This window comes from Macaca nemestrina, chromosome 11, assembly GCF_043159975.1.
Source record: "Macaca nemestrina isolate mMacNem1 chromosome 11, mMacNem.hap1, whole genome shotgun sequence".
In the NCBI taxonomy this organism is placed as follows: domain Eukaryota; kingdom Metazoa; phylum Chordata; class Mammalia; order Primates; family Cercopithecidae; genus Macaca; species Macaca nemestrina.
Window position 1 is genome coordinate 63,181,142 of NC_092135.1, and position 27,289 is coordinate 63,208,430.

Here is a 27,289-nt window from a genome sequence, read left to right on the forward strand (position 1 = left end):
GCAGTACAAACTGGTGTTTTATCCAGATATCTATTCTGCCTGGGAAAGGTAAAAGGATACACATTATCGTTTCAATAACGTCTGGATGTTTCACTTCTGTGTATGTGTATTTCTTGTCCATCTCAAATAATAGGTGGGACTCTTTTTCACTTTTATTTTAAGTTCAGGGGCACATGTGCAGGATGTGCAGGTTTGTTACACAGGTAAATGTGTGTCATGATGGTTTATTTCTTTTTTAAAAAAATTCAATAGGTTTTTGGGGAACTGGTGGTGTTTGGTTACATGGCTAAGTCCTTTAGTGGTGATGTCTGAGATTTTGGTACACCCTCACCCAAGCAGTGTACACTGTACCCAATGTGTAGTCTTTTATCTCTCACCCCCCCCACCCTTTCCCCTGAGTCCTCAAAGTCCATTGTATCATTCTTATACCTTTGTGTCTTCATAGCTTAGCTCTCATTTGTGAGTGAGAACTTAACGATGTTTGGTTTTCTGTTCCTGAGTTACTTCACTTAGAATAATGGTATCCAATTCCATCAAAATTGCGGAGAAAGCCTTCATTCCTTTTTAAGACAGAGCAGTATTCATATATATATATATATATGTGTGTATACATATATAATAATATATTTATACATATAATAATATATATATTGATCAACAAGTGATTAATGAGCATTTGGGCTGGTTCCATATTTTTGCAATTGTGAATTATGCTGCTATAAATATGCATGTGCAAGTATCTTTTTCATATAATGCCTTCTTTTCCTCTGGGTAGATACCCAGAAGTGGGATTGCTGGATCAAATGGTAAGATCTACTTTTAGTTCTTTAAGAACTCTCCACACTGTTTTCAGTAGTGGTTGTACTAGTTTATATTCCCACCAAGAGTGTAAAAATGTTCCCTTTTCACCACATCTATGGCAACATCTATTAGTTTTTGATTTTTTGATTGTATCCATTCTTGCAGGAGTAAGGTGATATCTCATTGTGGTTTTGATTTGCATTTCCCTGATAATTAGTGATACTGAGCATTTTTTCATATGTTTGTTGCCCATTTGTATATCTTCTTTTGATAATAGTCTATTCATGTCCTTAGCCCACTTTTTGATGAGATTGCTTTTTTTCTGGCCGACTTGTTTAAGTTCATTGTAGACTCTGGATATTAGTCTTTTGTTGGATGTACAGATTGTGAATATTTTATCCCACTCTGTGGGTTGTCTGTTTACTCTGACAATTATTTCCTTCGCTGGTCAGAAGCTTTTTAGTTTAGTAAGTCTCATCTATTTATGGTAGTTTTTGTTGCATTTGCTTTTGGGTTTTTGGTCATGAAGTCTTTGTCCAAGCCAATGTCTAGAAGGGTTTTTCTGATGTTCTAGAAGTTTTATGGTTTCAGGTCTTAATTTAAGTTCTTGATCCATCTTGAATTGAATTTTGTATAAGGTGAAATATGAGGATCCAGTTTCATTCTCCTACATGTGGTTTGCCAATTATCCCAGCACCACTTATTGAATAGGGTGTCCTTTCCCTACTTTATGTTTTTGTTTGCTTTGCCAAAGGTTGGCTGTAAGCATTTGGCTTTATTTCTGAGTTCTCTATTCTGTTCCATTGATCTACGTGCTGATTTTTATTCCAGTACCTACTGTTTTGGTGACTATAGCCTTATAGTATAATTTGAATTCAGGTAATGTGATGCCTCCAGATTTGTTCTTTTTGTTTAGTCTTGCTCTGACTATGCAGGCTCCTTTTTTTCTGTATGAATTTTGAGATTTTTTTTTCTAGTTCTGTGAAGAATAATGGCAGTATTTTTATGGGAATTTGATGTGTTTCCATTTGCTTGTGTTGTCTATGATTTCTTTCAGCAGTGTTTGTAGTTTTCCTTGTAGAGGTCTTTCATCTCCTTGGTTAAGTATATTCATAAGTATTCTTTTTTTTTTTTTTTTTTTTTTTTTTTGCAGCTATTGTAAAAGGGGTTGAGTTCTTGATTTGATTCTAAGTTTGGCCACTGTTGGTAGTATAGCAGAGCTACTGAGTTGGGTACATTAACTTTGTATCCTGAAACTTTGCTGAATTCATTTACCAGTTATAGGAGCTTTTTGAAAAAGTGTTTAGTGTTTCCCAGGTATACAATTATGTCATCAGCAAACAGTGACAGTTTGACCTCCTCTTTACCAATTTAGATGCCGTTTATTCCTTTCTCTTGTGTGAATCATCTGGCTAAGACTTCCAATACTACGTTGAATAGAAGTGGTAAAAGTGGGCAAAATCCTGCACTAAGCGAATCCCACAGCATATCAGAAAGATAATCCACTATGGTCAAGTGAGTTTTGTAGCAGGGATGCAGGGATGGTTAAACATCCACAAGTCAATAAATGTGGTACACTGCATAAACAGAATTAAAAACAAAAATAACACGATCATCTCAATAGATCCAGAAAAAACATTTGACAAAATCAAACATCACTTTATGATTATAACCCTCAACAAAATCAGCATAGAAGGGACATACCTTAAGGTAATAAAAATCCATCTATGACAAACCCACAGTCAACATCACTGAATGGGGAAAAGTTGGAAGCATTCCCCCTGAGAACTATTGTACAGATTATTTCACCACCTAGGTATTAAGCCTAGTATGCATTAGTTATTTTTCCTGATCCTCTCCTCCTCCCACCCTGTCACACCCTCTGATAGGCCTCAGTGTGTGTTGGTTTCCTTTATGTGTTCATGTGTTCTCATCATTTAGCATCTACTTATACCTGCAAACATGTCATATTTGGTTTTCTGTTCCTGTGTTACTTTGCTGAGGATAATGGCCTCCTGCTCCATCCATGTCCCTGAAGAGGACATGATCTCATTCTTTTTTATGGCTGCATAGTATTCCATGTTGTATATGTAGCACATTTTCTTTATCTGCTCTATCACTGATGGGCATTTAGGTTGATTCCATGTCTTTGGCATTGTGAATAGTGCTGTAATGAACATATGCATGCTTGTGTCTTTATAATAGCATGATTTATATTCCTTTGGGTATATACTTGGTAAAGGGATTGCTGGATCAAATGGCATTTCAGTCTTTAGGTGTTTGAGGAATCACCACAGTGTCTTCAACAATGATTGAATTAAGTTACACTCCCACCAACAGTGTATAAGTAAGTGTTCCTTTTTCTCCACAATCTCTGCAGTATCTGTTGTTTTTTTACTTTTTAATAATAGCTATTCTGACTGGTGTGAGATGGTATCTCTTTGTGGTTTTGATTTGCATTTCTCTAATGATAAGTGATGTAGAGTTTTTTTTATATGCATGTTGGCCACATGCATTTCTGCTTTTGAGAAGTGTCTGTTCATGTCCTTTGGCCACTTTTTAATGGGGTTGTTTGGGTTTTTTTCCCTTGTAAATTTGTTTAAGTTCCTTATAGATGCTGGATATGAGAACTTTCTCAGATGCATAGTTGGAAAGTATTTTCTCCTGTTCTCTAGGTTATCTGTTTACTCTGTTGATCTATATATTTTTTTGCTGTGCAGAAGCTCTTTAGTTTAATTAGATCATATTCTTTTGTCATATCCCTTAACTCGAAGAAAAATACTGAACTTTAAAATATTGGTAGCTTTTTTTCCCACTATCAACCTCAATGGTAAAACTATAGTTAGACTTTCCTTCAAATGAAAATCCATTCATTTTTTATTTTGTTTGCCTGAAACAACACAGCATTCTTTCTTAACACTATTTCATGTTCACCCAAACAAACAACATTTAAATAAGGAAAAAATATTATTATTTCTTTTTTATTATACTTTTTTCTTCTTCTTTCTTTCTTCTTTTTTTTTTTTTTTTTTTAATATATGGGGTCTAACTCTGTCACACAGGCTGGAGTGTAGTGGTGCAATCATAGCTCATTGCAGTCTTGAAATCCTGAGTTCAAGCGATCCTCCCTTCTCAGCCTCTGAGTAGCTGGGCCCATAGGTATGTGCCGCCATGCCTGACTCTTTATTACGTTTCATGTTATAATAATATAATAATATTTTCTCTTTCATATTCATTTTTAGTTACTAAAGAATATGATTTTGAACTTCTTTTTTGGAAAGACTATCATTTTACTCTTTGCTGTAGAAAAAAATCTATGATGGTCTAATGAACTATGGAAATATAAACATACTTTTAAGAAGCATACATATATTTGTATTACCAAAGGCTATGCTTATTAGTCTTTCAAACTTCAACTAAATTTTTCTTTCATGAAATACTTGGAAGTATCTATTCTCCACCAGCACCACTCCTTCCATCATTTAATTTCAAGCCGACTTGGGTTTATTCCTGCAAATGATTTCTTACTGGTGTTCTTAATTTTAGTCGTCTTCTTTCTCCAATATCTTAAGGCGGAATAATATTTCTTAAATGCAGCTTTCATTCTTTCTCCAAAAATTTGAGATATCTTCACATGAAATTGAGCTTCAAAGGAGGTGAAGATGAATAAGGGCCGGGAAAGCCAGGGAAGGTTTCTGTTTCCTGTGTATCAAGTTTCCCAAACAAGAATCTTGGAGTCCTCTCAGCTTCTGCAACTCCTTCTCCATCAACATGCAGGCAAACTTCAAATTGTATTGACGGAAACTCGGAACTGTTCAGATCATTTTTTTACTCTTGTTATTTCTGCCTGGATTTAGACATTCATTGTCTTTTGCCTGGGCTCTTGCAATCGGCTTTTATCTTATCTCTTGCCCTAAAAGGCTTCAGACGCTACACATCCTCCATACTACCAAAGTAATAGGTGAAAAATAAATCTGATTGTGTTGCTCTTATTAATTATGCTCCCCAATGATTCCCTATTTCTTTAGTATAAAATCAAGATTACTTAACTTTCACATGAGCCAACTCCACCTCAAGAATCTTATACTCCAGCATGAGGTTCTACTACTTCTGGGCAAGATGGGGCAGTGGTCACAATGTGACCTGGTAATAGTAAATGTAAGATAAAATTTTGAATCATGAAAAAGACAAGGATGCCTACTCTTGTAATTTCTGTTCAACATAGTAAGTTCTTGTAAGTTCTAACCAGAGCCATGGGTCAAGAGAAAGAAATAAAAGTCATCCAAATCATAAAATAAGTTAAATATATACATATCCCTAAAGTCTGTACAAAAAAAAAAAAACCTGTTAGAACCAATAAATAAATTCAATAAAATTGCAGGATACAAAGTCAACATACAAAAATCAGTAGTTTCTAAACACTAAGAATCAACTATTTGCAAGAGAAATCAAGAAAACGGTATCATTTTATAGCATCAAAAAATGTCGAGGAATAAACTTAATCAATGAGGTGAAAGATCAGTACATCAAAAACTACAAAACATGGATTAAGGAAATTAAAAGAAAACACACATAAAAAGAAAGATATCCCATGTTGACGAGTGGAAAGAATTAACGTTCTTAAAATACCCAGAGTACCTAAAGTGATCTATGGATTCAATGAAATCCCTGTCAAAATTCCAATGACATAACAGATTTTTTTTAAATCTTAAAATTCAGATGGAATCACAAATTACCCCAAACAGCCAAAGGAATCTTGAGTAAAAATAACAAAGCTTGGTTGCATCACACTGCCTGATCTCAAAATACATTACAAAGTTATAGTGATCAAAACAGCTTGGTACTGGCATAAAAATCAGCATACAAATGGAACAGAACCAAAAGCCCAGAAATAAATCCATGCATTTATGGTCAATCTTTGACAAAAGCACCAAGAACAAAAAATGGGAAATGAACTGTCTCTTCAGTAAATGATGTTGGAAAAACTGGGTATCCACATGCAGAAGAATGAAATTAGACCCTTTACTCACATTATATACAAAATCAACTCAAAATGGATTAACAACTTACAGAAGACCTAGAACTGTAAAAGTACTAGAAGAAAACATAGGGGAAAACTCTTTGACATTGATACAGGCAAAGATTTTTTGAATCTGACCCCAAAATCACAGACCAAAACAAAAGAAACAATCAACAGAATGAAAAGACAACCTACAGAATGAAAGAAAATATTTGCAAACCATATGTTCAATAAGGGGTTAATATCTAAAATATGTAAGAAACTCCAACAACTCAATAGCAAATAATAATAATAATAATAACCTGATTACAAAATGGGCAAAGAACCTAAATGGACATTTCTCAAAATAAGACATACAAATGGCCAAGAAGTATGTGAAAAAAAGGCCCAATATCACCAATCATCAGGAAAACACATATTAAAACTACAGTGAAATAGCACATCACATTTGTTAGAATGGCTATTATCAAAAGAACAAAAGATAAGTGTTGGTAATGGTGTGGAGAAAACAAAAGTGTTGTACACTGTTGGTGGGATTGTAAATTAGTCATTATAAAAAACAATATGGAAGTTCCTCAGAAAAGTAAATATAGAACTATTATATGTTCCATTATCTATGATCCAGTAATTATACTACTGGGTGTACACCTAGACATTCAAAGAAGAATTGGTACCAACCCTACTGCAACTACTTCACAAGATAGAGAAAGAAGGAATCCACCCTAAATTACTCTATGAAGTCAGTATCACCCAAATACCCAAATCAGGAAAGGACACAACAAAAAATAAAACTGTAGACCAATACCCCTGATGAACATAGGTGCAAAAATTCTCAAAAAAAATCTAGCTAAGCAAATCCAACAGTATATCAAAGAGATAATACATCATGATCAAGTGGGTTTCATACCCAGGATGCAGGGATGGTTTAACGTATGTAGGTCAATAAATGGAGTACATCACATAAACAATTAAAAACAAAAATCATATGATCATCTCAATATTTACACTCTTGTGTTTATTGCAGCATTGTTTCCAATAGACAAGATATGGAATCAACCTAAGTCTTATCTAGATGAGGAAGGGATAAAGAATTGCACACACACAAAGAAGTACTCTTCAACCTTAACAAAGAAGGAAATTCTGTCACTTGTGGCAACGTGAATGAACCTGAAGGACATTAGGTTAAGTAAAATAAGCCAAGCACAGAACGACAAATATTGTGTGATGTAACTTATGTATGAAATCTAAAAAAATCAAACTCATGGAAACAGAAAGTAGAATGGTGGTTACCAGGGGCTATTGGGTAGGGCTGTAGGGGTGGAGGAATGGAAAATGTTGGTCAAAGGGTACAAAATTTCAGTTAAAAAGTAGGAATACATTCTGGAGATCTTTTGTACAATGTAATGACTGTAGTTAATAATACTGCATTGCATATTCAAAAATTGCTAAGTGTAGATTTTAAATGTTCTCACCACCAAAATATAAATATCTGAGGTGATGGAGATATTAGTTTGATTTAATCATTTCACAATACAAATATCAAGTTGCACACCATACATATATACAATTTTCAATTGTCAATTAAATATAATTGAAAAACCAAATATAATAAAATATTGGATTATTAGCTCTATCAGGAAATGGAGCTTTGAGTAACATGTTGCAGTTTATACTGATAGTTTTAGCAACCAATCAAACATGGTGGTCAAGAACTTGGACTCAGATTCAGGTTGCCATAGCCCAAATTCAGGCTTCCTTACTCACTAATGTGTTCTTAAGCAAGTAATAAACTTATTTTGGCTTCCTTTGGTAAAATGGGATTATCATTGTTCCTATCCTACACTTTATTATGAAGATTGAATTAATGAAATGTACATGTAAAACACGTAAGACAGTTTCTGGCCTTAGTAACATTTCCACAAAAATGGTCATTATGATGATGTTCTATCCTGTTACATTTATGGATTATTAGACAGATAAAATTTGACCTCATATGTGATCATTCTATTTTCCTTTATTCAAATGGAAAAAGAATGTCAATTCAACATAGGGAGATGCTATATATATATATAAATTATTACTTAAATTTATATGTTTATTAAAATCAAGTGTTTAAATTTATGTATTAACTTTTACATTTATAACATCTTATTTCTTCTGAAAACAACCAACACAACCCATTTCTTATCAGTGATCATTCAAATGGCCTTTTTATTCTTTCCTGAATTTCAATCCCAATTCTTTTCTTCTATTCTTTTTCAGCAGCATCTTGCACAGGGCTTTATTGAAAAGACTGAGGTGCTGAGGTGAATTTAATCTTCTCTGTTGTTTACTTTAATCTCTTCATCCATTTACTCTGACTTTTCTCCATGCTTAACATTATCCCTCTTGATTTCACAGCTTAACAATTTCTTCCTTGTTCTTGACCCCATCCTAGCCTTCTTATTTCAAAAGTTCCCTCAAGCAAGTTTCTCTTCATATTCTTAATTTCTTCTTCTTGATAACTCCTTTTTTATGCCTTCAAGCAAGTATGCCTCTCTCTCATGCTGAAAAATGTGTTCTTTGGTTCTGTTTTGCTCCTGTTTTCATTCGCTTAACAATACATTTCAAACAAGTTTTGTGCACCTAATTCTTTTATTTCTTTACAACCCACCCATTGCTCATCCACTCTTACAACTGTACTAAAATTGTAATCTTAAATATGTATCATATCAGTATTTTGTAATATTAATATTTTATAATATTTAACATACTCCGTAATAGAGTTTTCTTCTTAATATTTTACTTCCTTTTAAAAAGCTTCAGCAAGTTACCATTGACTTTCGGCATTGTATTTGATACCTCTGGACTCTGGCCACTATCATCCTTTCTGTATTAAATCTGCAACTTGACCAAGGCAAGAACCTCCACGCCAGCCCAACTAATTTTCTCACCTGCTATTGTCCCAACCTGCTTTGCTTTCTCCTATAGGTCAGAGTCAGGTCCTGCTTGGGTTTGGGCCTTTGCGCATAATTTTCCCTTGCAATTGGAATATTCTTTCACTCCAGGCCAGCCTTTAAAGCCTAATGTAAGTACCACCACATCCATGAAGCCTCTGTACATCACTTCAGATCTCAATGCTGTTAACCTCTTATAAACAAAAAGCAATATAGAATAAATCCTTGTTGGGAGCAGGAGTCAAAATACGAGTTGCAGTCTTGCATCTGTCTCTTATTCGCTTGGCCAGTGACATAGCCTGATTAAAAACTCAATTTCTTCATCTAAAAGATGAGGATATTTATACCTCCCTGATCTACCTTTTAAGATTGTTGTACATGATAAGTAAAATACTGTGTATAAAAACATTTGTAAAATTTTTAAAAATCTGTTCAAGCTTGTCATCATTACCACAGGTCAATCGGGTACTACCTTGCTGTTTTGGATTGCTTTTGTACGTTGTTCTCTTATGTTGTTACCAGACTTGGTGTTATTATTTAAATTTCTCTGTGTTTATTTTGACAACCTAATTAGGTTTTGAATTCTTTGGAAGCAGAGAGTATGAATGGTATTATGAGCAAAGACCCGGAAGGAGCCACCTCCTAATTATTTTGGAGAGAATTATCTAAGAGGCATAATTGGACTTGTGCTTCTCATTAAAGTATGATTAACATCAGAGAAGCTTGCAATCTTCCTGATGGCCACATGGAGATAGTACATAGGAGATACTCAATAGGAATTCTGTCAACTGAAAGAGAGTCAGCAAGACAATGAAAACATAGTTAGCGTGTCTCAGCTTATCTAGCCTGGCTTGGTGTAACCAATATAGACTATGGAAAATAGGAAGTAGACAAAAGGTAGTGGAGATTGGGCTTTTGCCATTTTCTTTGATTGAAATATAATTTCCATAAAATAAAATACAGATATTTTTAAGTGTATATTACTTTGAGTTCTGACAAATGTATTCCCCTGTCTGGCAACTACTCCGATTAAGATGTAGAATATTTCTATCACCCCAGTACCCTTTTCCTGTCAATCCCTCCTTCCCCCAGAGACAACCACTGTTCCAATTTCTATTACCATAGCTTAGTTTTACCGGCTCAAAAACTTCACGTAAGTGGAATCATAAAGAATGTAATTTTTTTTCCTGGCTTTTGTCACTTAACACATTTTTTATTTTAGATTTAACCATTTTGTTGCATATGTAAGTATATCATAACTTTTTGCTGTTGAGTAGCACTCTCCTATATAAATATGTTGTAATAATTTTTCATTTACTTATTCATGAGCATATGAGTTGTTTCTAAGTTTTAACGATTATAAAAAAGTTTGCTATGAACATTCTTGCATAGGTCTTTTTGTGGGTGTATATTTTCATTACTCTTAAGATTGTCAGACTGGATAAAGAGCAAAGTTCAATAGTATGCTGTTTTCAAAACATATTTTAAATATAACAGACAAGTTGAAAGTAAAAAAATCAGTAAAAGATATAGCATGCAAACACTAAGCGAAAGAAAGCTGATATGGCTATATGAATATCAAAAAAGTAGATTTTAAGACAAAGGATACTAACACGGATAAAAATGGTCATTTTATTTGGGGAAAAAAGGCCAATTTGTAACAAGACATAACAATCTTAAAAGGGTATAACAAAGTAGAATTTCAAAATCCAAGAAGAAAAAAATGGCAGAACTAAAGTAAAAAGCAGAGAAATCTACAATAATTGTTAGAGATTTTATCAATTTTCTCTCAGTTGCTAGAACAAGAAGACAAAAAATTGATATACAGAACTTAAATAACATTATCAATGATCAAACATGCAGACCTAACTGACTTTTATAGAATAGTATACCCAACGACTTCAGAATATACATTCTTTTCAAATACACATGGAACATTCCACAGGTGGTGTTATGCTAGGCCATAAAATAAGTCACAATTCATTTCAAAGAGTATTTGACTACAATGGAATTAAATTAGAAATCAATTGCAATTAGATATCTAGAAAAGGCCCCATTCTTCAAAATTAAGCAACAGACTTCTAAATAATGAATCCATGGATCAAAGAAGGAAATCACACACACACACACACACACACACACACACACACACACAAAATAAAATGTGCTATACTGAGTGATAATTAGAATACAACATGTTAGGAATCTCTGTGTTCATGCCTTTAACCATTTTGTTGCCTCAAGAGCTTATTATTCAAATTAGCATTTAATTATCTTCAGATAAAATGAGAAAGAAGTTGGGCAAAATGTAGACAGAAGACTGCGAATTATAGAAATTACGGTCACAATCAGCCAATGTTTTAACTCTACTACAATTGTAACGAAGTCATCGGATCTTAGTTAAACCAATGGGAATAGATCCTTTCAAAATGCCAGTAAATGAAATGCTAAATAAACATTTTGTCAATTTTCTCCTGATAAATCTCTTATAGCAACATGCATAATGCTTCCATTTTCATCCAATGAAGTGTTAGTGAAAATAGTCCAGGTAGTGTTAATATTGATAGAGATTATAACTAAGGAATAAGTTAGATGGTGATTAAAGAGTTGAATAAGCACTCAAAGAAAGCTGTGAAATCTCTGTTCTGAGATATGAGACCAAACCATCTGTCTTTGATTTTAGTTTAATCCTTAATGAATATAAGAAGCCTGACTAAATGATCTCTTGGGAGGTCCCCTTCCAAACACAAAACCCATTATTTTAATTTGCATTGGTTATAGTGCCAACGCAAAGAAAAGACACACTCAAGATCTTTTTTATAAAGTAGGGATTTAATTCTAAATTTTAGTTATATCTTACAATTTATAAATTCTTTAATGTTGAAAAATATTTTCTTTATAGAACTAAAACCATTCTCTCTCTCTCTCCCTCTCTCTCTCTCTTTCTCACTGTCTGTTTTTTTTTATGAGAACCCAAAAGAAAATGCAGTTTATAATTTGTGATTATGATTTGAACTTTTCAAAAAATGTGTGAGTCATTTCTTGCCCTTTGATAATTTCCAAATGACGAGGCTCTGCTTTTGCTTTTAGAGATCAATCTTCGTTTTTAATTATTTCCATATATTTTGGTTGGGAGTGAGAAAAATAAATGGAAAATGTCACTCATGAGTGTCAGTCTGGTAATGAATATATAGAATGCAAATGGTCACTTTACTGGGGGGAGGCGGTAAGTTTTTCTGAGTCTTTTGCCCTTTTTCCTTCTCCAGCCTGCTGTTTTTTCTGTTTTCATTTGCAGATGAAACTGGTGCAGCAATATGGTGGGGTAGAAATCACATGAATCTGACATATGTGGGCTCCTGTATCTGTGCACATGGACAGAGACGCTGTTCAAAATCCAACCATCTTATGAGTTCCAGCCATACTTTTAAAATTCACATGCATGAAGCTATACAAAATACTGTCAAATACAGAATCCAAAATATAATTTATTTTTGTATAAAATACTCCTTAATTCATTCCTATAGGCAAAACTTGATATTTAATAATATTAAGAAAAAGAAGAAAATGAATTTAAAATATTTTATTGCTTTACAACACACAAAAAATGGTTTACTCCCAATAATTTGAATTTATTCCAATAGTATACTTATGGATTTAACCAGGAGAGGGATTATCCTTATTCTAAATAGGGGAGAAACAATTAAAAAAAAAAAAAAGAAGAAAGAAAGGAAAAACCCCGGTGGTCAAGAGATTGAGTGAACCGAGGAACAGAGTGGTTATTTGTTCTCTGTAATGTATTAGGAATGACTGGAAGTAATGGAATATGCTAGAGAAGATAGCTACCCCTATATCGAATAGAAAAATACATTGCCAAAATACTTTTCACACATGAAAACAAACAAAAAAACATTTTGTACAAATACCTGATGTGTAGCTATATCATTTAATGGCTGCTATTGCCTAGTTTAAAAACTGTACCCTGGTTAAAAAGAGAATCCCTTTTCTAATCTTTTAAGATTTCAACACACATTTCTAGACACTAAGGATAGGCAATATTTTGCCTTGTCTACTTCTCTGACGTCGAGCTGTTTCTAGTTGCTAAATTTGGCTGCTGTACTTTTCATATCCGTAAAGCCGTTCTTGGGCCCACCCTGCAGGCAGCCATCCAGGTTTGGATTTTTCCGGGCAGCCTGGGCTTGGCTATCCTGCTTTCATCATCCTCCTTGTGTGCTCAAGCCAAGGACATAGAATGGCAGAGAGCTCCCCTTTACTTCTGGTACAATTGTTGCTTCTCCGGGTCTGGCTTGGGCTCTGATCTTGACATTTATGTCACAGGTGTCACTGGTGAAACTGCTGTGAAACCAGATGGCAGGCCTAACTGAGGTTGGCAGCAACTGCTATTGTCCCCAGTGTCACTGCTACCTGCTCTACTTTCTTATTCCTGTTGATGTGCTACTGCCTCGTTTTATTTCATTTGTTCAGTGTTACTTACCTTCCAACAGGCCTTTTCAAATGTGAACACCATTCCGTAACTCTTCTGATGCATGAATTCCCTGTCGAACCCATTCATCTAGGGAGGCTCATGACTTGGCTAGATTCTCCACTTTCCTTCAGGGCTTCTGTTAAACCTCATTTCTTCAGTAAGTTTCTCCATGACCACTCTGCTTAAAATTGCAATACATCCTTCTCCTCCCCAACCCTGACATTTTTTCTCTCTTTTTCATACATTTTTTCCCCTGGAGCAATTAGCACCACATGTCAGAATCTATATTTGCCTTACATGGACATTATCTGTATCCCTCCACTTGGTTACCTAGAATATAAGCTCCACAAGGGCAAGGTTTTGTCTGTCTGGTTCGTTACTGTATCCCAAGTGTCTGGAAGAAGACTGGCCCTTAGTAGACATTTCAAAATTTTTGTTAAATGATTAGCTGGATTTTAATGCTGAAAGATTAGGCTTACTGTTTATGATTTGGTTTTATTCATTGTGCTTAGTACAATGCTATATGTAAGAGCTTGAAAGATAGGAGAAAGGAGCATAAGTAGCATCTGTTATGTATACTGGATATTTTACTTAAGGTATACCCTTTTTCTTTTTCCCAAGACAGTGTCTTGCTCTGTCGCCCAGGCTGGAGTGCAGTGGCGCGATCTCAGCTCACTGCAACCTCCGACTCCTGGGTTGAAGCAATTCTCCTGCCTTAGCCTCCCAAGTAGCTGGGATTACAGGCACCCGCCACCATGCCTGGCTAATTTTTATATTTTTAGTGGAGATGGGTTTTCACCATGTTGGCCAGGCTGATCTGCCTGCCTCGGCCTACCAAAGTGCTGGGATTGCAGGGGTGAGCCACCATGCTCAGCCAACTTATACTCTTTAATCCTCACAACAATCTAGGTATTTTGACCAAAGAACCACAGCTAGAAAGTAGGAGAGTAAGACGTAAACCAGTTTTGTCTGGCTCTAAAATTATTGCCTTTTTTTGGTGGTTGTTTTGCTCAGAAGAATTGGTCTTGCCAAATAGTAGCAAGAGTTCTTCAAAATGAATGATGTTTCATAAAAAGGTGTAGCTAGAAACAGGTTGCCAAAAATACTTAGCAAAAAAAAAAAAAAGATTTCTGAATTAGCTCCCTAAAAAAACAAAAGCAACAACTCCAAAAGAAGGAATTCCGAAGTTATTGGGCCATAGTAATCTTGTGTTAAGTGCCTGGCCCTCCAAGGTAACTAATTTTAATTTAAAAAAAAAGAAAGTCTGGACACATATTTTGACACGTTTTGCTGAAAATATATTTATAATATGAGCCCAACAAATACAAATACATTCATCCCTGGTGCTAAAAAGAGACAAGAAAACTACGCCATAGCTCTTGAATGCTTTCTTCATTGTAGTTTAAGAAACTCTGATTAATTGCATTCTAAAAGTAAGCCAGATTTCACTGGTAAGATCTTTCCTTACTTCGTCTTCTCCTTTGACACCTTTTGATTTGGTTGTACAAATGCAGGCTAGGCTCCATTACTACCACATACTTAGGACGACCCCACATGACGCAATCAGCGCTAGAGACTGGAAGGTTTTCATCAAGTCCAGTAAGCCCACAGTCAAAAGGGATCAGTCTCAGTCACTCATCAGGAAAGTAACATGTTCTGTGACCATCTTCTGGATGCGGAGTTATCTCTAATCCAGTTTATGTCAATGATCTTAAAAATTAGTTCCATTCTGGCCAGGCTTGGTGGCTCACGCCTGTAATCCCAGCACTTTGGGAGGCCGAGGCGGGCAGATCACGAGGTCAGGAGATCAAGAACATCCTGGCTAACACAGTGAAACCCCGTCTACTAAAAATAAAAATTAAAAAATACAAAAAATTAGCCGGGTGTGATGGCGGGCGCCTGTAGTCCTAGTTACTCAGGAGACTGAGGAAGGAGAATGGTGTGAACCCAGGGGGCGGAGCTTGCAGTGATCCCAGATGGCACCACTACACTCCAGCCTGGGTGACAGAGCAAGACTCTGTCTCAAAAAAAAAAAAAAAAAAAAAAATAGTTCAATTCTTTCTTCATCTTTTCTTACTTAGTAAAAGACAATTTAATGTCCAGTGTTTTATTAAGGCAATCATAGACTCTAGAGGTTGAAAATATTTGGGGAATTACACATTCTAATTACTCAGATAGGCATCCTTACTGCAGTATCTGCTAGTAACTGAGGATTATTTCACATTAAAAAAATACTCATTTTTATGCAAATCTCAAAATTTGAACATTGTTACTTATAATTGTTAAAAAGTAAATTGAGAAACAACAAAATGTTAAAGAGCTTATTTGAGCAAATGGTAATTCTTGAATCAGCTCCAAACCAAAAGTGGTTCTGAGGCCTCTTGAGAGAACTCAAAGAGAAAGCTTTTATAGGGAGAATGTGGAAATAAAGCAAAGGAAATATTTAATTGGTTACAATTACATAGTTGCCTTATTTGATCTATCTTGCTGAAAAGTTCCTACTTATATTACTACATGAGTTGGCAACTTCTGATTGGTTAGCCTTAAGTTTCATTTATCTTTAGGCATTTAAGAAATAGTTCAAGTTGAGCTTTGTGTATATTTGCAAATCAAGCAAAGTTTAGGTCACTTCTGAGGGCCACTTGGATTTGTCTGCTCAGAAACTCTTCAAGTCTGGTCTGTTTTAATTTATTTCAACATATTTTATCAACATTTTGCTATCTATAACATTCATAGTAACCTTAGATCTGCCCTCTAGAATCGACAGAGGCTATTTCACCCTGAGGCTGTCTTCAATATGAGAGTTTGTTCAATGCTGCTTCTATTTGAAATCTTCTGTTATTCAGCTCTTTTACTGAGTGTCTACTTTCTGTAAGGCATTGCTTTATGTACTGCAAGAGTTACAAATTATAATCTTAGTTGAAGGCAATTACTTAAATGGAAAAAAAGGTGTGTGAAAAACAAATGTTCTTAAGCTTGAAAAAGTGAAAGGGTGTACCCAGCTGAAAGGATGTGAGAGTGTGCATGGAAAACGTATTTGAGATTTAAACTGCTATTTTCTCCTGGGTTGAAATGGTGTCATGGACTTCAGGTGGTGAAAATAGCTTAAACAATGCCACTGAAGTGGAAACACAGAGATCAGTGTGAAAATTTAGAAGACCATGAGCACATTATATTTTGTCTGTACCATAAGACACTGGTAGGCTAAATTAGTTCATTTTCATGCTGCTATAAAGAACTGCCTAAGACTGAGTAATTTATAAAGGAAAGAGGTTTAATTGATTCAAAGTTTGGCATGGGGAGACCTCAGGAAACTTACAATCATGGTAAAAGGCAAAGAGGAGGCAAAGCACCTTTTTCTCAAGGCGGCAGGAAGAAGTGCTGAGCAAAGACGGGAGAGCCCCTTATAAAACCATAAGATTTGGTAAGAACTCACTCATTATCACAAGAACAGCATGGGGGAAACAACCCCCATGGTTCAATTACCTCCACCTGGTCTCTCCCTTGGCACGTGGAGATTACGGAGATTACGATTTAAAATGAGATTTGGGTGGGGACATAAAACCTAACCCTATCATAGGGGTTGGTAAGCGGGAAGACTAGAAAGAAAAACTGCACTAGGTAAGGTGGCTCATGGCCATAATCCCAGCGCTTTGTGGGGCCAAGGCAGGGGGATCACTTGAGCCAAGAGACCAGCCCTGGCAACACAGCAAGACCCCATCTCTACAAAATGTTAGAAAATTAGGCAAGTATGGTGGTGTGCACTATAGTCCCAGCTACTTAGGAGGCTGAGATGGGAGGATCTCTTGAGCCTGGGTGGTCAAGGTTGCAGTGAGTCCTAATCATAACATTGCACTCCAGCATAGGCAACTGAGCAGAATCTTGTGAAAAAGAGAGAAAGAGAAAAAGAAAAAGAAAGAAAGAAAGAAAGAAAGAAAGAAAGAAAGAAAGAAAGAAAGAAAGAAAGAAAGAAAGAAAGAAAGAAAGAAAGAAAGAAAGAAAGAAAGAAAGAAAGGCAAGAAGGAAGGAAAGAAGGAAGGAAGGAACGAAGGAAGGAAGGAAGGAAGGCAGGCAGGCAGGCAGGCTGAAGCATTCTTTAAATGCCCGGAAGAGGAATCATAGTGACGAGAAAACTGAGGCTCTGAGAGTTGAGCCTCACTCAAGGTCACTGAGTTACTAAATGGCAGAACTGGATTTCAATCCCAATAATTTGATTCAAAACCCATACTCTTTCCCATACACCACATTACCTAGGAGGTGTCCCAAGAGTTCTGAAGGGGGAGATAGCTTCCAGCTTAGGAGATGAAAAGAGTCTTCTTAGAGCAAATGGTATTTGAGTTAATTTTGACGAGTTAATATTGAATTCATTGGTTGAGATAAGGAAGACAATTCATTTCAAATGGAAGAAACTGAGCAAAGATACAAAGGGGAGAAAGTAGAGAGATTGGGAACAGAAAATAATCTTTGGTTGAACACCGTCAAAAAGGTATAAAGGATGGAAAGGAAATCTAAAATCACAGCACAGAAGGATAATGTATTTGAAGTTTTAATTGGACTTAAAGTTTTTAGATAGATTATTATATAACTACAGCCAAGTTTTAAAAAAATTATATTAGTAATTATATATAAAATAGATGGATGAGAAACAAACTGAAGAATAGAGATCATCTGTTTACGGTAGTCCAGTTAATTATAGTAATAAAATCTTGAAGCTGGATGTTGGCAATGGAATGAGAAGGGAAGAGATAGATACGTAATTTCAGAAGCACAATTCACAGAACTTGACAGAGATTAGTGTAAGGAGGAGGGAGATAGAGGACATTAATTCTGTGATATGGTTTGACCGTGTCCCACCCAAATCTCATCTTGAATTCCCATGTGTTGTGAGAGGGACCCAGTGGGAAGTAATTGAATCATGTGGGCAGGTGTTTCCCATGCTCTTCTTGTGATAGTGAATAAGTCTCATAAGATCTGATGGTTTTATAAAGGGGAGTTTCCCTGCACAAGCTCCTTTTCTTTGTCTGCCACCATTCAAGAAAGATGTGACTTGCTCCTTCTTGCCTTTTGCCATGATCGTGAGGCCTCCCCAACCAACAGGTGGAACTGTAATTCCATTAAACCTCTTTCTTTTGTAAATTGCCCAGTCTTACGGATGTCTTTATCGGCAGCGTGAAAACAGACTAACACATTCTGTAAATTTGAATGCCGGAGATAGAACCTTTAAAAGAAATGGTAATTTGTCTTGGAAAGTCTATGTTTATCTGTACTATGTACTCAGACTATTGTAGAGCCTGGACCATAGAAGGTATGCAATACAATTTTTATCTATGTACTCAATCCCTACTCTGTGCCAGGGATTGTCTTAAGCACTAGCAATAGAGTAAAAAGAAAAGAAAAAAGTCTTGTTCTCAATGGTACAATAAACCTCATGTTGCTTCACCCAAACCAGATCACCTCAGTCCCTTTTATTGTTATCTCTGTGTTCCTCTTCTGGCAGGTGAATGTTTCTGCTTTTAAAAACCTGTACCTGTGTCTTGCTTTAGAGAACTGTCTTCAGATTACTTGAGACATTTTTTCCACTTCAGTACAAAGTCTGAAGTGCCGGGGAGTTTACGTGCCCCCACCCATATCCTTAGCCAAAGACTGACAATTGCAGTCTTATGAAAGTACAGATCCCTTGCTTCATATAGCGACAAACTCAAATACATAATTTGTACTCCAAAGTTGTCCTGTGGGATAATAATAAAGCCACCTTCTGTAGGGCTTTGCTAGGAATTACACCTTAGCTTGGCTCCTTCCCCATCCAGACCTGCAGCTTTACCCACTCCTTTCCTGATTGATCTTAGGAGTACTTCCTTAACTAATCACTTTCCCATTAAGCCACATCTCAGTGCCTGTCTCTGGGAGCCTGACCTAAGACATGTAGTTTATATTGCAATGTAATGTACAAAGACAAATAATAAACAGTATAAATAATTATTAATAAGTTTCATACTAGGCCAGTCATGTTGCCTCATGCCTTTAATCCCAGTCAGTTGGGAGGTGAAGGCAGAATAATTGCTTAAAGCCAGGAGTTCAAGACCAGCCTGGCCAACATAGCAAGACCCTCATCACTACAAATAAAATAAATTAGCCAGGCACGGTGGCATGTGCCTGTATGTAGCTCAGGCTACTTGGGATGCTGAGGTGGGAGGATCACTGGAGCCCAGGAGGTTGAGGCCGCAGTGAGCTTTGCCACTACACTCTAGCCTGGGCAACAGAGCAAGATCCTATCTCTAAAAAAGTAGATTTTATATTAGGGGAAGTTAAAGTTATAGAGGAAAATAAGGAAGGAGATGTGGTTAGAGTGTGTGAAAGTGTGTGTGTGTGTGTGTTCAGTTGTAGGGGATGGTGTTCAATTTTATATAGCATGGTGAGGGAAAGCATCACTGGGAAGGTCCTATTTGAGTGAAGACTAGTAAGTGCTAAGAGAAGGAGCCATGCAAATTTCTGGGAGGAAAGTATTTCAAGCAGAGATGAAAGCAAGTGCAAAGCCATGAGCTGGGAGTGTGTCTGGAGTGCTTGGCAAGAAGCAGCCATGTGAGAAAGTACAGGGCAGGAGACGACATGAGAGAAGGAAGTGAGGTGGGTGGGCAGACCTTCCTGGCCAACAGAAGCCATGGTTCACACTTTGACTTTTCCTCTGAGTAAATGGAGAGTCACTGTAGAGTTCTGAGCAGAACAGTGACGCGACTGTTTTAGCATTTCAAAGGAATCCGGCTACTACATTGAGAATAAACTGAAGGAGGCCAAAAATTAAGCATGGAGACCAATTTAGAAATTATTACCAGGGCTGGCTTCATGGGCAGTCACACAAGGCTCCGTGTTAAGAAGGGCCCCACACACGGGGCCTAATGCTCTGCAGTCACCATCTTGATAATTTTAATAATTTGTGTTTGGCCGGGCGCGGTGGCTCAAGCCTGTAATCCCAGCACTTTGGGAGGCCGAGACGGGCGGATCACGAGGTCAGGAGATTGAGACCATCCTGGCTAACACGGTGAAACCCCGTCTCTACTAAAAAATACAAAAAACTAGCCGGGCGAGGCTGAGGCAGGAGAATGGCGTAACCCTGGGTGGCGGAGCTTGCAGTGAGCTGAGATCCGGCCACTGCACTCCAGCCGGGGCGACAGAGTGAGACTCCGTCTCAAAAAAAATAAAAAAAACCAAAACAAAACAAAACAAAATTTGTGTTTGAAGTTAGGTTTTGTAAGTGAAAGCCATGGGACTATGGAGCATGTTCTGGCTGCTCAGTGTCTGGTACTTTCTGCTGTGGATAGGTTTAACACCACCTGCACCCCTGCTCCCTGCCCAGGCCACTCAGTGTCCTCTTCTTCACCTTTTCCCTGCAGCTATTGCCACCCTCCAACAGGGAGAATATGGGGTTGCTGGTGGGAAGATGTCTGTGTTCTGCTGCCCTTAAGCCTGTTGGGGATTTGGTCACAAGCTCAGGTCAAGTTGCAGTTAGGAATGCACCTGAGGCTGGAAGTGCTAAGGCAAGTGAGAGACTCAGTGGGAGAGAGCTTCTCATCCACCTCTAATTCAGGTGTGTCAGGTGCAGAGTTGCAATGCTTTGGGGGGTTGCCCTTCCACCAGTTTGGGTGGCAGGCTCATGGGAAGGGTAGATTGACTTCTCTGACCTCAGTTGAGGGCAGGTTGCTTCAGTCCGGCAACTGGTGGGAAGGGGAATTTGGCAGTGCCGGATGGGGGCAGACATTATCTTCTGCTCTGAATCAGGGACACTCATATGGCTCTATGTTTGCCCTACAAGTGTCTCCCTGCTCCAATGAGTACAACATTAAATAGGAAATAAAAACCATCAGTAGACAGTTTGCATAAATAAGAAAAAAGCTATGTTGTATAATCTTTTAATGGCCCCTTTTTCCTGCTACTTAAACAAGTGTCTCCCTCTTTTTTTTAGAGATGGGTCTTGCTATGTTGCCCAGGCCGATCTCCAACTCGTAGCCTTAAGGAATCTTCCAGCTTCAGCCTTTGGAGTAGCTAGGATTATAGGTGCAAGGCACCACTTGCAACTGGGGCCTCAATGTTATCAGTTTTGCACTGTACTTCATAAATTACTGGCCCTAACAATTGCAGTAATCTAAGTGAATGATGGTGTCAACTTGAACAAGTGTGCTAATGGTAGAGGAGGTGAGAAATGATTGGATTCAGGATATAATTTGAATATAGAACAGAAAGGTCACTAGAGGTTATGACGTAGTATATGAGAGAGAGAGAAAGGAATCAAGGATGGCTGTAAGGGTTTTTACCTGAGGAACTTGACATTATTTGTTAAATACATAAATGATGTGTCCTGTTATGTATCTGTTCCTGAAACACATTGATGGTAATGAAGATGCAGCGGCAGAAGCAAATCACAGAGGTATTTCCTAGAGGTAGAAATATTAAGACTTGGTGACAGAGATCATAAAGGAAGGGGAGTGAAACAACTAAGTCAGAAAAAAATACTTCTAATTCAGGAAAAAATAAGAAAAATGAAGGAAATGGAAATATTTAAGAAATGGTACCAATTTCTAAGGAAGATAAGTTCAATTTTGGAAATGTCACTTGAGGCTCCAAGAACCCACAGCCCAGGAGACCTTAGCTATGGGTTGTTGGGAATATGTGATGGAATCCTGAATCCTGATCCTAGCACTCAGGACTAGGGATCTGTGTTGAGGGCATCATGTAAGTGTAAGATGGAGTCACAAGAATGGTTAACTCATCAAAAAATGAATATGAGGAGAGATGTATACAGTATTGCAGAAGAGAGTTCCTGGTAAATGTGTAAGCTCCTCTTCCATGACTGGGATAAGAGTACATTCATTATGGGGCATGTGAAGGTATTGAGAAAACAACTTCTGTTTTCCAGCAGAGGTTAAGCTAGCCCCATAGTAGCAATAGCAAGATTGTAAGGGGAAACTATGTTATTTGTACTGGGTCACAAATTTGTCTAATAGCAGTGAACCTGTGGGATTCTACAAACATCTTAGGTATAGAAAGGGATCCAGTGACTTTTAGGAAATCAGACTTATATCATATTTCCCTTCTCAACTTGCAGCTCAATGGTGCACTTCTCACCCTGGGGGAAAAATGGAACATGGACTATATTTAGTATTTGAAATCAGACACATATGAATTTAAACTCCAGCTCAGTGTGGCAATGGCAAGTTATTCAACATCCATATACCCTGATCACTCCTACATTTGAAAAGTGACAACAACACTACTTCCTTCACAAATAATGCAAGGATCAATGAGATAACAAATCAAGAAGCTAGTAGTGTGCCACAATTTAGTTAGTGTTGACATTACACGAAGAGATGAGCCCACGGTCTCCTATGCTCTTCTTGCCTCCTCTCTAGTTCTCTCTCTCTCTGTTTCTCTCTCTCTCTCTCTTTGTCTCTCTCTCTCTCTCACACACACACACACACAGGCACACACACACACATGGGCATGCATACATACACTTTGGAATGTAGCTATTTTTTGAGCATTGTTTTATTATTATTATTATTATTTCAAAGACTTTCTGATCCTGGCTCTACCTGCTCATTCTGACATGGGGAAGATGCCCAGACACTCAGATCTACCGTTCCACTGAGGAGTTTAGAGGCTGCTTTTTTCTCCCCCATAAAAGAGAACAGGGACTGAGGGATAAATTTTAGGTAGAAGTCTTTGATGAAAAGAAGAAATGAGGAAAACTGTGCTAGAAATATTCAGGTATATCAAACAAGTAGAAATACCTCACCCTCATAAAGAGAACCATATCCTAGAAATTTTCTTTCTTACTGATTATTAAAATCCAGAATTAGAATTCTGTGATTCCAGCATAATCCGTCCATGAAAAATAAACTACTACGTAATCAGATTAGAGATGGCCTTCCTGCTGATGAGCCATTTAGAGAGGTTTGAATGAGTTCATGGAAGTCTACTAACATGCACTTAATACATCTGAAGATTTTAAAAGGTTGTAGTAATGTATTGCCAGTCTACCTACAGTAAAATAAAAATGCTTCCGTTACAATATATGTATATTTCTTTTATATAGTTAACTTATTTTTCCTAGGAAAGTTAGACGTAAAGTGATTATCTATACACTGAATTATATTTCCCGGAGATCATCACAGGAAGATTTGTATGCATTTCTGTTAAAGAAAAGCAAAATGTGTCTTAGAACATAACAGTCATTTAATGGAATATCTATACTTTAAAAAGGAATGTTGGTCAAGCAATTTGAACAAGATGAAGATGGAACCAGGGCTGGGTGTGGGCAGTAGACTGTTCCACCAGGAGCCAAAGATGGCAGTGAATATATACTTGACATCAGTCACCAATGACGACCTAGTGCTACATGACATACTGGCCTGGATCAATGAGTCTCCTGAAGTTGAATTTGACAAAGATAGAACAATTGTGCTCAGGGGCTGCTTATTTTCACTTTTTGGTCATTCTGCTCCCTGGCTCCATTGCCTTAAAGAAGGTGAAATTCTATGAATACATCCAGAACTTCGAAATACTACAAGCAGTATTTTCAAGAGGGTGGGTGCTGACAAAGTGATTTCTGTGGACAATTAGTAAAAGGAAAGTTTCAGAACAACTTTGAATTCATTCAGTAGTTTAAGAAGTTTTTTCACGCAAACTACAATGAAAAAGACTATAACCCTGTGGCTGCCGGACAAGGTCAAGAAACTGACGTGGCTCCCTCCATTTTGTTGCTCCAGTTCTGGATAAACCGAAGTCACTTCTCAACTCTGGCAATCCAGCTCCACGGAGGACCATTTCCACAAATAACTGCAGCTTCTAAGGCTGGCCCCAGGGTGGTATAAAAGAATCCTGATGCAGGCAGTAGGAGTGCTGTACGGTCAAACCGATGCTAGCAGGTCAGTGTACTGAAACTTGCCATTGAAGGCTTGGAGAAAGAGATTTGTACTTCAGAAAGCTAAGGAACAATGAAATGATTTGCCAGCAGAACAAGGGGAACAATGACCCCGTATTGCAGTGGACTGTAGACATTCTCTATGCCACAGATGAAGACTTCGTGATATCCGATGAAGGGGGCCCACAGGAGGAACAAGAAGAGTTTTAACAACCTGAACCAGCAGAGCCTTATCCGAATTTTGCACTCCAAATCTTGTACTTAACTGTTAAACACTCTCTTTTATTATTCTTAGAAAACTCACTAGTTTCTTTTTATAAGCATAAAGTACCTCTTTTTAGAGTGCACTTTGCAGAGTTTCACTCCTTTTCTGGTGAGTTTGAGTTAGGAGCTTTTACTGTGCGGCAGAGCAATGATAACATCTAGTTAGTTCACCTGGGAAACAAAGAGGCTGACCATGGGGCTCACCATGTGCGTGGAGGTAACACTGATTGCTGGAGAAGGTGTTAGTTAATATGCTGAGGTGGAGACCTCGGTACAGAAATGTAAAGACTGAGTTGAATTTTAACCTAATGTGAAACCTTGGTAGAGAATTTTGTAATAAGTTAATGCCTTAAGAGTATTAAAATATGCTTCCATATTCAAAATATCAAATGTAACACATCAGGACATCTTATGTGTTTGACATTGTATGTTGGAAGGAAGGGCCAGACCTCAGAACCTTTGAAACCTGGTGTCATCACAGGCCTTACAGGGCTACTTGCAACCTCACAGGCCTAGACTTTGGCCCAAAAGAAAAGTTCTAAAGCTTGCTCTGTACAGCCATTTGGGGTCGTTGACAAACTGCATCCTTGCTAAAAAGCAAGAGGCATTGTTGCCTGGATGAACACAAGGTGTGTTTCAGCCCTGAGATTTCTGGGTTGAAGAGCTCTATTTTCATTGAGGATTTCTCTGGGAATTTTTCCAATTATCTCTGAAATTTCTATGTATTATGCTTTTTTGGGAAATGAGGTGTGTCCAATTCTTTCATCTAACAGCACTTTTGGGGATTTCCTCACATCTCTGAGATTGAATGGAGGTTGTTTCCCATTTTACCATCCTTTAGTTTCACATTTAACATGTCACCAGTGGTGAATCCATAGAGGTCTGCAGCAAACTTGATCCTTGCCTCATTGGAGGAAAGAATTTGGCTGAGGGGAAGAAGTAGGTTTAAGGCAGAGGGGGAGACCGAGGCAAGTTTTAGAGCAGGAGTAAGAGTTCATTAAGTTTTAGAGCAGGAACAAAAGGAAGTAAAGTATACTTTGGAAAAGGCCAAGCAGGCAACTTAAGAGATCCAAGTGCCCTGTTTGGCCCTTGACTTGAGGTTTTATACATTGGCCTGGTTAAGGCATTTGCATTTCTCTTCCCTTAATTTTCTGTTGGAGCAGACTGTACACATGTGCAGTGTGACCTGCCAGCACTTGGGAGGGGCGATATGTGCAGTGTGTTTACTGAAGTGTGCATGCTCACTTGAGGCATTTTTCCTTTACCAGTAGATTGTTCCTGAGAAGGTCATATACCAGTTAAATTCTGCCATTTTGCCTCTTAATGTGCATGCTTGAGCCCACTCACCCAATTCCTGAGATCTTATCAGGAAGCCTCTGATCACCAGCTTCAGGTGTTTTTTTTATCCATTGGGGGACTGTCTTTATCTGGTGCTGACTAAGACCAATTATTATTTTAGACAGTTTAATAACCACCTGACCATCACCTGATGGTTGCCTGACATTCCTGAGGGAGGGGCTCTCTCCCGCCTTGCTCATGTCTGCCTAACTATCTACTGTAACATTGCTTCTCTTCTCTGCTCCCCTTACCCACTAGGGACACCTCTTTGGGTTCTTAAAGTTTGCAGCTTGGAGTGGGAAGTGCAGCAGGCAGGTGCGCACACTGCAAGTTCTTCGTGGACCTCTGGCAAAGGGAGTAAGCAGGGAAGGCTATGGTTACCTTGGGTTCTGCAAAGCTGGGGTGTTTTTGGTATCTGCTGTCCACAGCTCTCCAGTTCTCTGAATACTTTATCAGTACCCTAATCTCTTAAGAGACAAAATGTATTAGTGTGTTACTAAATGTTCATTTTCTTTTACAGAAAATACAGTACCATGTCTGAATTATTAATATTTAAACTGTGTTATTCCTTAACTCTCCCTCATTAGATTTGTGCACAACCTATTCCGTCCTTTTGTTTGGCAAAAGTTTGCAAAATACGTGTCACTCACTGAGATTGTTCAGCCCCTTTGTGTCTGGCGATAGCTTGTCCTAAAATGTGTGTAAAAAGTAAACAGTTGATAACAAAATTGTTTAATGGATGCTCTGTGTGGAATTGAGAGAAAAATCCAGATTCAGTGATTGACAGTGCCAAAAAATGCAAGTAAATAGCCATTGTTCCAATGACAGTGGTGCTATTTCTTTTTTTGTGGTTTTTAGACTTTTGTTACCTAAAATTCTGTTTTATTAGCAACTCATTTTCCACCTGGTGGTTCTTGACAGGCCTTTTTTTTTTTTTTTTTTTTTTTTTCCTATTTTAAGTAGTTTCTAAATAATTTTTTTTTTATTTCAAGAAAGAGAAAAAAGAATATTGCTCAATGCACCTAATATAAAAGTATAAAAAATAAGTTAGTTTCATATTGGAACTAAACCTAGCATTTAAAACAAAAACAAAAACAGCTTTTCTGATCAGTAAACACTGAACTTGAGTTTTTCATATTCTACTGTTCTCTGTTTCTTCTCTGCAGCAGAAAAACATGTAAGTCTGGTTGTTCAGAACTTTCTCCCTATTATGGAAATTGTTAGTTACAGCAATGCGCTAGTGGATTCAGGTTAAAAAGAGAAGGATACATATACGTGTGTGTGTGTGTGTGTGTGTACATATGTGTGTGTATATATGTGTGTGTGTGTGCATACATACATATATATATATCACAGCAAGTAACAATCGAAAAACTGATAAGAAAATAGACCTGAACCTATGAAATAAGCTAGAAAATCTGAAAAATGTATCTTCAAATAATTTTTAGCAGATCTTTTCTTAGTTCATGTTTACATTACTGTAATGTACCAAAGAACCCAAAAAACTATAATTGTAGAACAGAACTTAAAAG

General features: G+C 37.3%; 1 protein-coding gene and 1 pseudogene across 3 annotated transcripts in view; both read left to right on the forward strand.

The window, feature by feature from the left end:
- LOC105483315 (sodium voltage-gated channel alpha subunit 2) overlaps nucleotides 1-27,289 on the forward strand; it is a 163,579-nt gene that overhangs the window by 22,761 nt on the left and 113,529 nt on the right. The window lies entirely within an intron of this gene.
- LOC105483313 (microtubule-associated protein RP/EB family member 1 pseudogene) lies at nucleotides 14,358-26,675 on the forward strand (annotated as a pseudogene).